Source organism: Chiloscyllium plagiosum, chromosome 49, assembly GCF_004010195.1.
Source record: "Chiloscyllium plagiosum isolate BGI_BamShark_2017 chromosome 49, ASM401019v2, whole genome shotgun sequence".
Classification (NCBI taxonomy): domain Eukaryota; kingdom Metazoa; phylum Chordata; class Chondrichthyes; order Orectolobiformes; family Hemiscylliidae; genus Chiloscyllium; species Chiloscyllium plagiosum.
The window spans coordinates 2,830,909-2,846,674 of NC_057758.1; positions in this window are offsets into that span (position 1 = coordinate 2,830,909).

Genomic DNA, 15,766 nt, shown 5'->3' on the forward strand with positions numbered 1-15,766 from the left:
TGGGGCACTTGTGCTCCAAACATAGAAGGCTGACACAGAGAGGCAGCAGGTCATCGGAAATGTTGATGTTATTTCCGTCAGTACAAAGTGCTGGTGCGATCATGTCTGTAGTACTGCGAGCAGTTCCTGTCTCCATTTTGCAGGAAAGATATCATTTCATTGGAGGCAGTTCAGACAAGGTTCACTCGGGTGATTGCTGATATGAACGTTTTATCTCGTCAGCAAAGCCTGAAGCGTTTATGACTCTACTTACTGGAGTTTAGAAGAATGAGACGTTTTCTGACGTTAAATGGTTGGAATTCTAAAGGCAGCTTTACATGTCAAATGTTGAAAGAATGTTACTCCTAATGAGAGAGTCAAGGATCAGAGTCTATAATACAGGCACACCAATTTAACACTGAGATGAGGTATGATTGCTTGGAAATCCTTGTCAAAGACAGCTCTGGCGGCCAGTTCCCCAGTTACCTTGGTGGCTGCGACAGAGAGATTCTTGATCATTCAGAGAATCAAGAGTAACAGAGAAAGGGCAGGAAAGTGGATGTGAAGAATGTTTGAGTAACCGTGTTTGGATGAACGTCAGAAGGGTTTGAGGGGTTGTGCGGCCTTTTCCTCGTGCTATCTTTTAGTTTTTACTGAAATTAATCCTTCATTGTTAACATTACTCTGAATCGCAAACCAGCCACTCGGCCAACTGAGTTACTCAGGCACAAGTGCGTACTGCACATGCTGGAGATTAGACACAAGATTGTGTTTTAGCAAGAAATGACCTGGAAAACATCAACTGCAAGTTACATGCATTTCTCTGAAGTATGTCTGCTCAGTCCTGACATTTCAGGGGAATGACAGCAAACCAGGAATATCACGTAGCCTCACCCTTACTTTCCAAAATAGAATTTGAACAAGGATTGTGAATTAATTTGAGACATGATTAGAGTGGCGATTCCTAATAAAGGGCTTTTTGCCCGAAACGTCGATTTTCCTGCTCCTCGCATGTTGCCTGAGGTGCTGTCCTTTTCCAGCACCACTTTAATTTCAACTGAGCCAGACAACCCCAATATTGACTCAACTGCACTTAAATGAAGATATATAATTTAAAACCCTTCGCAGATGGTGTTGTAAAGGTATCAGGCAAGTTTGAACCAAAGGAAAATAACTGATAAAATTAAATGCAGAGATCGTGGAAAGCCTTACCAGCTACAAGACTCCATTCCATTTCTCAGAGTTCAGCAGAAGTTGCGTTGTCCCGTCCGAAAGACTGTAAATGATCCAGTATCTCATTGCGTGCTGGCATTTTCAATGAACAGGATGCACTCAATTGAGTGTCCAAATATCAGTCTCCCAGACAGTAGACTGTTATGATACGGCGTTGAACAATTCTGTTAATTAAACCAATCGTCTCGTAATCTGTTAAATTATGAGTGACAAGGATCTTCCAGATTTAAATATTTAAAGAAATAATATCAATTTATTCTTTAAACTTAAAAGTGAACATTAAACAACAACTACTTACAACTCTAAGCCTCCTTTCTCTCAACTGTTTATTATCTGCCTCCAACTCTTTCACAATATACTGTTCTAATACACAACCGTATTGAAATTACATCAACTTAATTTCTCAACCACGGAGCAGCTGTCCTCGTCAGTGCCTGTTATCCATCGGCTTAGGTCTCCCTGCGTCGTCTTCGGTCTTCTACCAAAGAGACGTTTCATATGAATCATGTGCCTTTGTTGGAGAAAGTTTTGAATCGCAATCTCTCTCGAGTTGGCAATTACTCTCTCGATGGCAGTAGCTCTCTGTCTAACTTTCAAAAAATGCCTGTTTTTTCGACCCTAAACACCGGCTTGTTTCATTGGTTTGAGTTTGGCAAAAGCAATAAATTCAAACTCGATTGGGTTTTAGTATCCTGGGGCATCATTTAAAATGATTGGTTAAATTCGAATTGCTTCGAAAACAGCGACCAAAACTCAAGACTTTGTTTCACAACCAAATGTTACACATGTTCACTTTTCAGTACGCTCTGTGAAAGCTGGCCAGTCACGTGACAGTTGTCTGCCAGCTCGCAGTGCAAAACAGCTTTCTCTCTCTCTGAAACACCTTGGACTTAATGACACCTTTCCCCTTCAGAAAAAGAAAATGGACTACCAAACTGAAAAGGTGGCTTCAATTTTTTTCGAATTCTTAACCTCCATTCCAAGGAAATGCACAGCACATTAATCTAAGTTCACATCAATTCCTGCACCCACGCGCACATACACAGACAATTGTTATCCATTTAGTCTTAACTGTACTTTATCCATTAAATCCATGATAAAGCCTCCGCTATCACAGTCTTACATTCAGCAACATATGCAATTTATAAATTAAAAGTCAATAAAATTAGTCTTCAACGATATAGTCTCATATTCTTGTCTTTAAATCATGTCAAGCATATAAGAGAATTGTGTTCACAATCTGTTCATAACTGTCTCTGACACATTGTTTGCCAAATAAACATTTCAATATTGTCAGGCCAGTACCAGGCTCGTTAATTCATTTTCAATGGTAGAGTATTTTCTCTCGTGGGTGTTGACATTTTCTTTCGAAAATTAACCGACTGGCCGTTCAATTCCATGGTTGACCCCTTGATCATTTGCATCGATTGCAACTTTGAAGGGTTTCGAAAACTTTGGTGTAGCTCGAACTTGTGCAATGGTTCCTACTGCTTTCAAATTGTCAAATGTCTTCTGGCATTGTTCTATCCAACAAAGTGGTGTGTTCTTCTTCAGTAAAACTGTAGCCATGCCAATATGCTGTTGAAGTTGGGAAGAAACTTCTGGTGGAATCCACTAATTCCCAAAAACGGAAGCGCTTCTTTCTTCGAGATTTCTTGTGGAAATTCCTCGATGGCCTTCATCATTGCGTCCCTTAGGTTCAATATTCCATGACCGATATTATATCCAAAGAAGATCACATCTGCCTTCGTGAATTCTGTTTACTTAAGTTTATTACCAGTTTTTCTTCTCTTCATCTTTCAACGAGCTCTGCCAACTGTGCCATGACTCACAGAGCTCACGATCTGATTCAAAAAGACTGCATATTTTGTTAACCCAGCTACAATACTTTATATGTGTCTTTGGAATGTGGCTGGTGCGTTTTTCGTTCCAAAGCTAACCAATTCGCGAAACGTGTTTTCCCAACCTCATCATAATTGTTTAGCAGGCATAAGATGTCAAAACGAATCGCAAATATTATTTCAGCAAGTGCTACTCTAAAATTGGTTATGCCACCGTTAGACTCTTGTGTGCAATTCCATTCACCCACTTATTCGAAGGATATTGTGAAACTTGAAAGGATTCAGGAACGATTTCCAACGGATTTAAGCTGTCGGGAAATGCTGAATAGTCTGGGACTGTAGTATCGGAGGCTGAGGGGTGACCTTATAGGAGTTAAGGAAATCATGAGGCGCATGGATTGTGTAAATACATGTGGCATATTCCCTTTGGCCGTAGAGTCTGGAACCAGAGAGCATAGGTTAAGGTTGAGAGGGAAAAATGTAGAAGGGACCAAAGGGACAAGCTTTAACACAGAGAATTGTGCATGTATGGAGTATATGCTGTGCTTTACCAGTAACACATTTTCAGCTCTGATCTCCAGCATCTGCAGACCTCACTTTCTCCGCAAGCATGGAGTAAGCTGGCAGAGTAAGTGGTGGAGGCTGGTAAACTTACAACATTTCACAGGTATCTGGGTGGATATATGAATAGGAACGGTTTAGAGGGTTATAGGCTAAGTGCTGGCAAAGAGAACCAGATACGCTTCGATTAAATTGCATTGAAGATTAAAACTGGCAGGAGATGTCTGATCCGTGTTATGCTTCTCTTGCTCAGTACAGGAGCTCAGGAACACAATTGATATTCCAGACTCCTTCACGTGCAGTGTTTCTGGCTGCAGTTCATGTTAGCCTGGATGACAGCTCGAGAGTTGTGGATTGAATTGCTTTGATCTGAATCTGAGATCGGGGATAGTACGTTTAGTAAATTGGTCACACCGCACATTAGGTTTAATGAGGGAGAAATGGAATGGGTGACAAACAGGTGGGGAAAGAGCAGGACGGCGCTGCAGGTGACTCCTATGATCATCTCTCTGGAAAACAGGTATTCTGTTTCGAATACTGCTAAGGGAGATGGCTCGCCAGGGAATAGCAACAGTAACTAGGTTCGTGGCATTGTAGATAGCTCTGCTGTGTAGAAGGGCGTAAAAATGAGTGCAAAGGCTATTGTTATGAAGGTTTAATTGGAAGGAGAGTAGATAGATTCGCTGTGGTTGAAAACGAGACGACAGAATGGGATGTTGCCTCACAGGTGCACGGGTCAGGTATGTCGCGGATTCTGAAGTGGGAGGGTGAATACCCAGTTGTCGTGGTGCACAAAACATATGGAAAAAGAAGGATGAGGTCTTCCTAACAGAATGTAGGGAATTTGGAGCCATGTAAAAGATAGGACGTTGGAGGCATTCATACAACCTCAGGATTGCTACCAATGCAACGTGCTCGTCAGAGTTGAAATGAAAGCATAGGCAGGATGAAGGCGTGGCTTGGGAGGTGGTGCTGGAGGGAGGGGGATCTGATTTTCGGGACTTTGGGACCGTTTCTGGGTGAGGTGGGACGATTAAAAATTGGATGGTCTGCACCTGGGCAGACACCTGCACCCGTTTGGGGTGCCTTTGCTAACGCTGTTGGGGAGGGTTTAAACTAACGTGGCAGAGATGTGAGAATCAAATGACAAGGTTAGTTGAACATAGCAAGGTAGCAACTAAAGCTTGTTAGGAACAGGATAATGAAGTCAATGTGTCTGAGGGGAAGAGTCGGCAGGGAGCAGATGATGAATGCAAAAGGACAGGTGGTCTGAGGTGCATTTTTGCTAAATGTGAGAAGTTCAGGAGGTGAGGCATGTGAACATAGGCCATGAATTAGCACGTGGGAGTATGATGTTATTGTTAGTACTGAGACTGGGCAGACAGAAGATTTGCAACCAAAAATTCCAGGATATAGATATTTCATTCGGTATAAAGAATGACGTAAAAGGGGTGGAGGAGTTGTATGACTGGTCAGAGAAGATATCACAACTCTTCTGAAGGAAAGGACTATGGAGGACACGAGCAGTGAGACAATATGTGGAGAGCTCAGGAATAGGAAATAGGACGGTTTGGGTAAATGCTTTGGGGCTGGACTACAGGCCTCCCAACGGTGGCGTGAGATAAAGGTACGCATATATTGGCAGATTATGGAAACATGTTGCAGCAACAGGGTGGTGATAATAGAAGATTTTAATTTTCCCAACATTGAATTCGATTCACTTAGTGTTAGATGTCTTGTTGGAACAGAATGTCTAAGTAGCATGCACGAGGGTACATAAATAGACCAGCAAGGCATTGAAAGCGTCACACTCAGGAAGGGGGCATTCTAGACATGTTGATGGGAATGAAATGAACAGGTGGTTGAAGTTTCAGTTGGGATTTACTTTGGGAATAGTGATCACAATTACATTAGTTTTAGAATACGCATGGGCAAAGACGAGAGTAGTCCTAAAGTAAGAGTGCTGAATCGGGGGAAGGACAATCATACAAAAAATATCGCAGCAGCTGTGTAATGTGGTTTGGGGGCACTTATTTGAAAACAAATCCACATTTGATATGATTTGAAGATTGATTGACTGGTGGACAGGACAGACATACCCTGTCAAAATGAAGGTTAGCTCTGGCAAAATCAGGAAACCAAATATTCCAGGCGAAATTGTGAGAACAGCTAAGAGGAATAAAGTAGCTTAAATAAGGTCTAGGCAGCTGAAAACAGACGAAGCTTTGGACGAATATTGGGAAGTTGAAGCAATCTGAAATGAGCAAGAAGATGGCGAAAAATGGTCATGAAATATCTCTGGTAAACACGGTTAAGGAAAATGTCAAAGCTTTTCATTCGTATATAAGGAGCAAGAGGGGAACTGGGGTGGCCCAGCCAATGACAAATGAGAAAAGTTATGCGTAGATTAAGAGAAAATGGATGAGATTCTTAATTAGTGCATTGACTCAGTATTATTCGAGGAGAGGGATGTGACAGGTGAGGTTAGGGATAAATGTTGATACTCTAGTTCACGTTCGCCGAAGTGTTGGTCCGAAAGACATTAAGGCAGTCAAGTCCCCAAGTCTGGATGGGATGCATTTCAGGATACTGATTCAAGTGAGATCGGAAATAGCTGGGGCCTTCACAAATGTATTTTCAGCATGACTGAACGCGAGTGAGGTCTTGGATTGCTGGAGAATTTCTAATGTTGTCCCCTTGTTTAAGAAGGCACGATCCTGGTAATTATTGACTGGTGAGCCTGTTGTCAATGGTAGCGAAGGTGCTGGAGAAGATACTGAAGAACGGGATTCATTTATATTTGTTAGAAAATGTTCTCATTAATGATCAGCAACATACTTTTGACCAGGGAAAAGTCATGTCTTTCCAAATTGAAAGGAAGTCATTGAGGAGGCACCTGACTGAGAACTACAAATTCAGGAGAGGCAGAGATAAGGTGGATAGCAAGAAGTGTTTTCCGATCACGGGGTCTCCACTATTAGGGATCACGAGTTCAAGATGACGGCGTAGTTTATACGGGATATAAATGAAAGATTCTGTCTGCAGAGGGTGGTGGGTGCATGGAATGCGTTGCCAACGGAGGAGGTAGTGACGGACACGAAAACGTCATTTACGTTGCATCTGCACAGATATATGAAAGGACTGAGAGCAGAGCAATACAGATCCTTTGAAAATAGGCAACAGGTTAAGATAAAGGATCTGAATCAGCGCATGCATGGAGGGCTGAAGGGCCTATTATCGTGTTGTAATTTGTTCTTTGATATTTGGTCAAAGTGGACGACTTGGACCAAAGTGTCTGTTTCTGTGCTCCAGATCTCTATTATTCTATGACAATAAAATTCTGAGGAGTAGAGTGATTTACGTCTTCAGGTGCATGACTCCCAAGTAGTTCTTCTTAAAAACAGAAGATAGTGAAGGAGACAAGTATGGTGTTGGCCTTTATGATAAGATAGAGTGAACTTAGATGTGATCTTTCCGTTATACAGGGTTCTGTTGCAGAGGGTGCAGGAGTTTTCTCATCTGGAGCATGGTGTGCGGTTCTGGGCTCCTTATTGAAAGCTAGATGCAAATTTGTTGAAACTTATGAAGAAGAAGGATTCATGGGTTGATTCCCTGGAATGACGAGATAAGGTTGCACTGATTGGTCTTGCTCCAACTGGAGTTATAAGAAGTGAGGGGGATTGGGGGAAGGATGTGACCCAATTGATAATTGCAAGATACTTAACCGTCTGGTCAAAGCAGACATGGGGAGACAGGTCTACTGTTGTTGGTCAGTCTGGAATGAGAGGTAAACGGATTTGCAATGGGGGAGGATCGGGGTAGGATGCCGACCTTACAATTCGGAGATGAACATTCTCTCTTTCTCTCTCTGTGGAAACGTTTGTGTGACAGTGGAACTCTGTGCACTCCGAAGGTGGTCGAGGTTGCCCATGGAAGATTTTAGAAGATGGAGGTGAACAGATTATTTTGACAGAGAAATGGAAAGGTATTGGAGGTGGATATGGCAGCGTGAAATTCCAAAGACAGCAGAATCAGCCATGATCATTTTGAAGATGGAGCAGGCTCGAGGGAGCCGATGGCCTTTTGGTCTGCTCCTGCCTGATATCTCCTGTATTTGTGACTGAATGAAATCTTCATTGAACACATTCCATGGCTCTGCTTGCATATAATTTCATTGACGCTATGTCCAGTTTTCACAGAGAAATGCTTTCTCACTTCGTTCATCTTGAGCCTCTCTTGGGTATTCACAGCTTGCACTGTACTATCCCAAATCGAACATTATCGTAAAATGTGTCTCAGTTCCCCATAATTACCCCTGTCCTAAAACATGGTCACAATCTCTTCTCTTTGTGGGACATCCACGACTCTCTCTCTCTCTCTCTTCCCCGCAAGCATGCAGCTTTTACCTTAATCAATTGTCTTGTCTCTCCTGAATATTTTGTAACCAGGAAAATGACACACCCAGTAATGCTCTAAGTGAATCCCCAACTTTGGAGGTCCAGCAGCATTATTTTTGTTTTCTACTGTGGACAGGTGGAATGAAAATTTGCCACTGTATCTCGCCAGCACTGTTTACCATTTACATGGAATTCACGTGCAGGGACATTATGTTTACTTTCCATGTCATTGCCTCTCTTACACCTAACTATGAGTGGTCAATACCTTTCAGTTTCCTGAGTTGGTTACCTCCTGAGTGGAGTTACCCCACTTCTGAAATCATTCGGTGCGTCCTGTTGTTTCTCTTCCAATTTTCACTCTGGGTCAACGCTGCAGACCAGTTGGTAAAAACCTGCCCAGATCACATCATCCGCACTGCAGCTTGTCGAAGATTATCCACTGGAAAGTGCTCAGGTAGCATCAATCTCATCATTGGTGATATTGTCCCTTTCTCTAAAGCACTCCATTTTGCTGTGGACTTCTCGCCACATTCTTTTGGTTACTTTACTATTCTTCCTTCAACTGTGAGATTAATCAATTCTGTCTGTTACTTTCTGAAAGATACGTAACAGGTTTATCATTATCAAACCATGGCAGATCTGTCTCAGACCAGAGGACATCAGTTAAAGGTGAATGAGCAAGAGGTTTTGCGGAGGTCTGAGAAGTACTTTTCACCCGGAAATGTGTAACATGCAAGTGAAGACGGTGGTGGTTGCAGTTACTCTCACTAAATTTGAACACAGTAACTGGATTTGACATATTTGGCCTTAGTGAGCTCTGACTCCATATATTGGGCAAATTGGAAGAAAATGTTTGTATTACAGTAATACGGTCCTGTGCCTCCCTGCACACTCTTTCTGATATTGCGCTGAGAGGCCTGCACTACCATAGTTTATGTCTGCCATTATCTTATTAAGAGGTACACTTTTTGCATAACCGTCTCTCAGTCAAATCAAGCAAAAAGACTCATAAATGTAAAATTGAAAGATTTTGATGTTTGTGTGTTTATCTTTTGTCCTGAAGTCCTGTTGTCTGGATATCTCAATGAGAAAGTTCATGTTTTGTGAATTTCTGAGGCCAAGGTGTGTTGCTCTGAAAGACGTCAGTAGAAATAATTTGTTCAGAGACGACAAATGATGTCGGGCTCCAGGGACTATCGTTGTATCAGTGGAGATTTTCTCTTTTTAATGAAAAAGTTTTTTCTTGTGATTTCCTGAGTGCAAGGCATGTTACAATGAGAGACGGCAGCAGCAATTATTTGTTCAGAGACGACAAATGATGTCAGTCTCCAGGGATCCTGGAGATCAGTGGAGATTTCCACTTTTCGCTTCATAAGGACAACACTCCAAAGTATCATCTTATGGTATCAGAGGGAGCCCTTAGCTGTGGCTTTCACAGCTACCGACCTCAGTAAGAATGACGGAGAGGAGTGATCGAAATCTGAGAAGGGCACACTGGAATATTACAACAATGGAACCGAACCTGGCGACAGCAGACTGGAATTTCACAAATATGGATAGAATATTGCCTTCACAAATAGCCTATTACATTAGAAATCAGCACTTGATGACAGTCTACTATCGAATACGGTATATTCTTCTGCTGTTTCAGCATGTTTACTATCCATTCCTTGCTGCTATTGGTATCTTAGGTAAGTCTCTCAATACAGTAAACTTCGGCCATGAACCGGGGATGAGTGGGCTGTCAAGTAAAGAGAGATTGAATAGTTTAGATGTTCCTTCTGCCTTTGTGATATCTGCTGACTGCGGGACTCCTGTGTGATTTAGATTGATACTGGCAACAAGCTTTCAATTCACACATCGCATGACAATCCCACCTTCCCGACCTCTCCTTGTGTCATTTAAATTCTACAAAGACCAATATGAGCGTCAATACAGCGATCAAATCTTCTCTCCTGGGAAGTGACCGTGAACGTCTGATCCATATCATTACCACCCTGAATTCTTGAACAAAGATCCTCCAGACCATCTCCACATCCTGCCTCAGTAGTTTTGACCTGTAACTGCGTTCATAAAAAAAAAGCCACAGCAAACTTAGGCATTTAACTTTTGATGCTTAATATCCTGGTTTTTGCGTCTCTGTCTCTAGGACACAGACATTCACTCCCTCAGACGTCGATGCCTCGACGCAGCAATGTTTACCACTTATAAGATACACTCCACAAATTCAACAAAGGTCACTAATCAGCACCTTCCAATATCATGGCCACTTACATCTAAAAGGACAAGAGCAGCAGATACATGGGAGCATCACCAGCTGCAAGTACCCCTCCAAGCCATTCACTATCCTGATTTGGAAATATATTGGCAACCCCTTCAGTGTCACTGAGTCACTATCTTGGGACTCCCTCGCTAACGGCATTCATGTTTGTGCATCTCACAGACTGCAGCAGTTTAAGAAGGCAGCCAACCACAGCCTTCTCACTGAGTCAAATCGTGACCCGCAATAAAATCCAGTCACAAGCAAAGATGTTCCCATTCCACAAGTGAATAAGAATAATGCATGGATGGAAGATTGGAATTTGACATTGTAATGATTCAAACAAAGTATCGTTCTTCATTCAATAACGTGTGCATAAATGGTCGAAATCTCTCTCCTGAAAAACAAGTTTGACATTGCATCATTTCTCCTTGATTTTTCCTGCAAAAGGGAATCCTCGGCGTTTTTGTCATTTGCCATCCTTTTCACCCCCATCGCCCCGACCTCATTGGCGTCTTCAGAAACTCGATTCCTCCTTGATGACTCCTCATTCTTTTGCCAAAACGTGTGTCATCCCAAAACGTGCCTGTCTTACCAGTTAAACCCCTGTGGAATAATCGATTGAGACATGAGCCTGTCATTGAACCCCGAGCAACAGGATGCATTTGTCTTCTAAGTTCAGAAGGGTAACTGGACCCAATATTCTGATCTGCTTTCTCTCCACATGAGCTGGCAGACCTGCAAACCTTAGTTTCTCCAGCAATCTTTGCTCTCTTGACTGATCGCCTTATCACAGCAAACGAGCATCACCAAAAAAAACCCGGAAGAACTGCAAATTTTTGGAAATTAGATTCATAAGTAGCAAGTACTGTAAAGACACAACACGTCTGGCAACATCAGTGAACAGAAATCCGACTTAACATTTCAGGTACAGCGACCTTTCTTCCGAGCCACTTCTCACAATGTTGAGGAAAGAACCTTAAGATGTTTTATTTTGTGCAATACTTACCAGGGACCGAGTCATCATTATGATGCCCCTTAAGAAGATATTGGTGCGCTGCCTTCTTGAAAACCTGTAAGTCCGCAGATTGTAGGTAGATGCACAATTCCCTCAGGGAGCAGATTCCCGGACTTTGATACAGCCATACTGAAGGAAAAGCCAATAGATTTCCAACTCCATGATGGTGAGTGTCATGGAAGCGAATTTGCAGCTGGTGTTGTTCCGATGCATTTGCTGACTTTGTCCTTCCAAAAGAAAATGTTTGTGTGCTTGGAAGGTGCTGTCGAAGAACCTTTTGTGAACTGCCGTAGGGCATCCTGCAGGTAGCACACATTACAGCTACTGAGCGTTGTTCGTAGATGGAGTGGACGTTTGTGGATATGGTGACAATCAAGTGGGCAATTTAGTTTCGGTGGTGTTGAACTCCTAGACTGTTTTTGAATTTGACTGGTTCTGGGGGAGGTGGGGTTATTAAAACTTGGACGGACGACACCCACCAAGACTGGAACCAATGATCTTGGGGTCGCTTTTGCTTACGCTGTTTGGCATTGTTTAAATTAATGTGGCAGGTGGATTAGAACCAAATGAGCAGATTAATGGACAGTAAGGAAGTACGAACGCGATAATGAAGTCAATCTGACCATTTGAGTGGGTGACCGGTGGGGAGTATGGGAGAACATGCCGAACGCAAAGGGACACGCGGTCTGAAGTTATTTTAATGCAAGAAGTACAGGAGGCAAGGCAGCTAAATTTCGAGATTGGATTATTACCTGGAACTATGACGTTATTGTTATGACTAATACTTGGATGGGCAAGAATGCCATATAGATATCTCAGGATATTGATGATTTATTCAGGATAGAGAAGAAGGTGAAATGAGCGGAGGATTTTCATTACTAGTCAAAGAGAACATCACAGTCATGCTGAAGGAGGCCACATGAAGGAATGGAGCAGTGAGGCTATATGGGCAGAGATTAAAAATACGAAGTGTGAGGTAATAATGTTGGGGCTGTATGACAGGCGTCCCAACAGTGAGTGTGAGATTGAGGTACAAATATGCAAACTAATTATGTTAAGATGTAGGAGAACAGTCTGGTGGCATTGAGAGATTTTAATTTTCCCAACATTGACTGAGAGTCACTTCGTGGTAGAGGTCGAGATGAAGCAAAATTTGTTAGGAGCATCTAGGAGAGTTTTATACAGCAATATGCAAATAGTCCAACTCGGGATGGGGCCATACTGGGATTGGTGTTGGGGAATGAGCCCGGCCAGTTGATTGAACCTTCATTAGGGTATGTTTTTGAGAACAATCATCAAATTCCGTCGGTGTCAGAAGAGCCATGGAAAAAGAAGAGAGTGGTCCTATTGGAAGTCTGGTACTTTGGAGGAAGGCCAACTGCAGCAAAATTCAGCAGGAGATGGTTAATGTGGATTGCGAGCAGCTGATTGGGGAGAAATCTACATTTGATGTTTAAAGAGAGATTGAGTAGAGTGCAGGACATGCATGTGCCTGTGAAATTGAGGACTAGACATGGAAAACAAATGAAGGAGCCATGGATGGCTGGTGAAATTGTGAGACGAGCTAAGAGGATAAACGAATCAAAGGTCTAGATGACTGAAAACAGGCGATGCTTTGGAATAATATTGGGAAAGTAGGACAAATCTGAAATGAGGAATTAAGAGGTCTAAAGAAAGTCGTGAAATAGCTTGAGCAAACAGCATCAAGCAAAATCCCAACGCTTTTTATTTGTATGAAAGGAACAAGATGGTAACACAACAAAGTTTTTGCCCACTCAGTTATGCAAGGAATCGGAATCTTAATGAATACTTTGCGTCGGTATTCGCTGAGGGGAAGGAGACTAGGGATGTTGAAATTAAAGTTAGATGTTTGTTTACTCTAGATCAATCGACATTAGTAGGAATGAAGTGTTAACTTTTGTGAAAGGTATTAAGGTGTCTAAGTCCTCAAATCCTGAAGGGATCTAACCCAGGTTACTGAGAGAAGTGAGACAGGAAATAGCTGGGGCCTTAACAGATATCTTTCCAGAATCCATAAACATGTATGAGGTCCGGGAGTTTCGGAGGATTATGATAGCGTCCTTCTGTTTGAGAAGGATATCAGGGATAATCCAGACCATTATGGACTGGTCAAGATACTGTCAGAGGTGGGGAGAATGCTGGAATAGGTACGGAGGCATGGATGCATTTCGGATTGCTAAAAAAAATGGGCTTAACAGTAAATGGCAGCTCTTTTTGTGTGGGGAAATTCATATCTTATCAACTTAATGGAATTCTTTGACGAAGTGATTAAGTTGATTGATAAGGGAAGGTCTGTAGAAAGCATATATATTCTTCTTTAAATAATGTGTGCTTAAGTAGTCGAAATCTCTCTCCTGAAAAACAAGTCTGACATTGCATCATTTCTCCTTGACTTTTGCTGCAAAATGGAATTCTTGGCTTTATTTGTCACTTGCCCTGCTTTCTACTTCCGCCAGCCCAACACATTTAGCATCTTCAGAAACTGGATCCTCACTGACTTACTCCTCATTCTTTTGCCAAAACGTACGTTATCCCAAAAACCTGCCTTTTATACCAGTAAACTCCCATTAAATCAGCGATTGAGACTCGAGCCTGTCATTGAGCAGTGAGCCCCAGAAACTGTTTGTCTCCTGAGTTCAGACGAACGTTCACTGCACCCAAAAAGCTGACTCTGCTTTCTCTCCACATACGTTGTCCGACCTGCAAACTTGAATTTCTCCAGCAATCTTTGCCCCCATGACCGATGACCTTGCCACAGCCCAAACGAGAGAACCAAACAAACCGGAAGAATTGCTTATTTTGGGGCATTGAATCAAGATACAAAAGCATAAAGTACTGGGAAAACACAACATGTCTGGCAGCATAAGTTAACAGAAATTAGTCTTAATGTTTCAAATACAGAGACCCTTCTTCTGTGCTACTGTTTGCACTGTTGAACAAAGAGTTTTAATGTCTCTTATTCTCTACAATATTTACCAGGGGTCCGAGTCCTCATTATGTTGTTGGTTTAATACTCGATTGAATTCACTGCTTCAAAATTATTGAACATGACTGAAACTTCCTTTTGGAGTCTATTTTCCAAGTCATCTCGCTATTTTTTGTCCGCTCTGGTGGAATGTTGATGTCAATGGTTGAGAGCAGAATTTATTGCTCACCTTTAGCTGCCCATTAAGACTATGCTGATGAGCTGCTTTGAAACGTTGCAAGTCCACATACTGTGGATAAATACACAATTCCCTGAGAGAGGTGATCCGGGCAGTAATCCAGCCACAGTGAAGGAACGGACAATAGATTGAGAAGTCACGATAGTGAGTGGCATGGAAGTCAACTTGCAGATGTCCTTCTAGAACATAGAACATAGAACATAGACGAATACAGCGCAGTACAGGCCCGTTGGCCCTCGATGTTGCGCCGATTCAAGCCCACCTAAACTACACTAGCACCACTATCCTCCATATGCCTATCCAATGCCCGCTTAAATGCCCATAAAGAGGGAGAGTCCACCACTGCTACTGGCAGGTCATTCCATGAACTCACGACTCGTGAGTTCCTACCCCTAACATCTGTCCTATACCTACCACCCCTTAATTTAAAGCTATGCCCCCTCCCTGTCAGGCAGGGAGGAAAGGGTCGTGCGAGGGAGCCGTGGTTTAATAAGGAATTGGAATCCCTTGTTAAATGGAAGAGGGCGGCCTATCTCAAGATGAGACGTGAAGGTTCAATTGGGGCGATTGAGAGTTATAGGGTAGCCAGGAACGACCTGAATAGAGAGCTAAGAGCAGCAAGGAGGGGACATGAAAGGTCCTTAGTCGGTAGGATTAGGGAAAACCCTAAGGCTTTCTATAGGTATGTTAGGAATAAAAGAATGACTAGGGTAGGAATAGGTCCAGTCAAGGACAGTAGTGGGAAGTTGCGTGTGGAGGCGGAAGAGATTGGGGAGACACTGAATGAATACTTTTCTTCAGTATTTACTCAGGAACACGGCATTGTCGTCGATGTGAATACTGAGTCACAAATAAGTAGAATGGATGGATTTGAGGTATGTAGAGAAGAGGTGTTGGAAATCCTGGAAAAGGTGAAAATAGATAAGTCCCCTGGGCCTGATGGCATTTATCCTAGGATTCTCTGGGAAGCAAGGGAGGAGATTGCAGAGCCATTGGCCTTGATCTTTATGTCCTCTTTGTCTACTGGAGTAGTGCCAGAAGACTGGAGGATAGCAAATGTGGTACCCTTGTTCAAAAAGGGGAGTAGGGATAGCCCTAGTAACTATAGACCGGTGAGTCTCACTTCTGTTGTGGGCAAAGTCTTAGAGAGAATTGTAAGGGATAGGATTTATGCACATCTAGATAGGAATAATGTGATCAAGGATAGTCAGCATGGTTTTGTGAAGGGCAAGTCGTGCCTCACAAACCTTATTGAATTCTTTGAAAAGGTGACGAAGGAGGATGATGAGGGG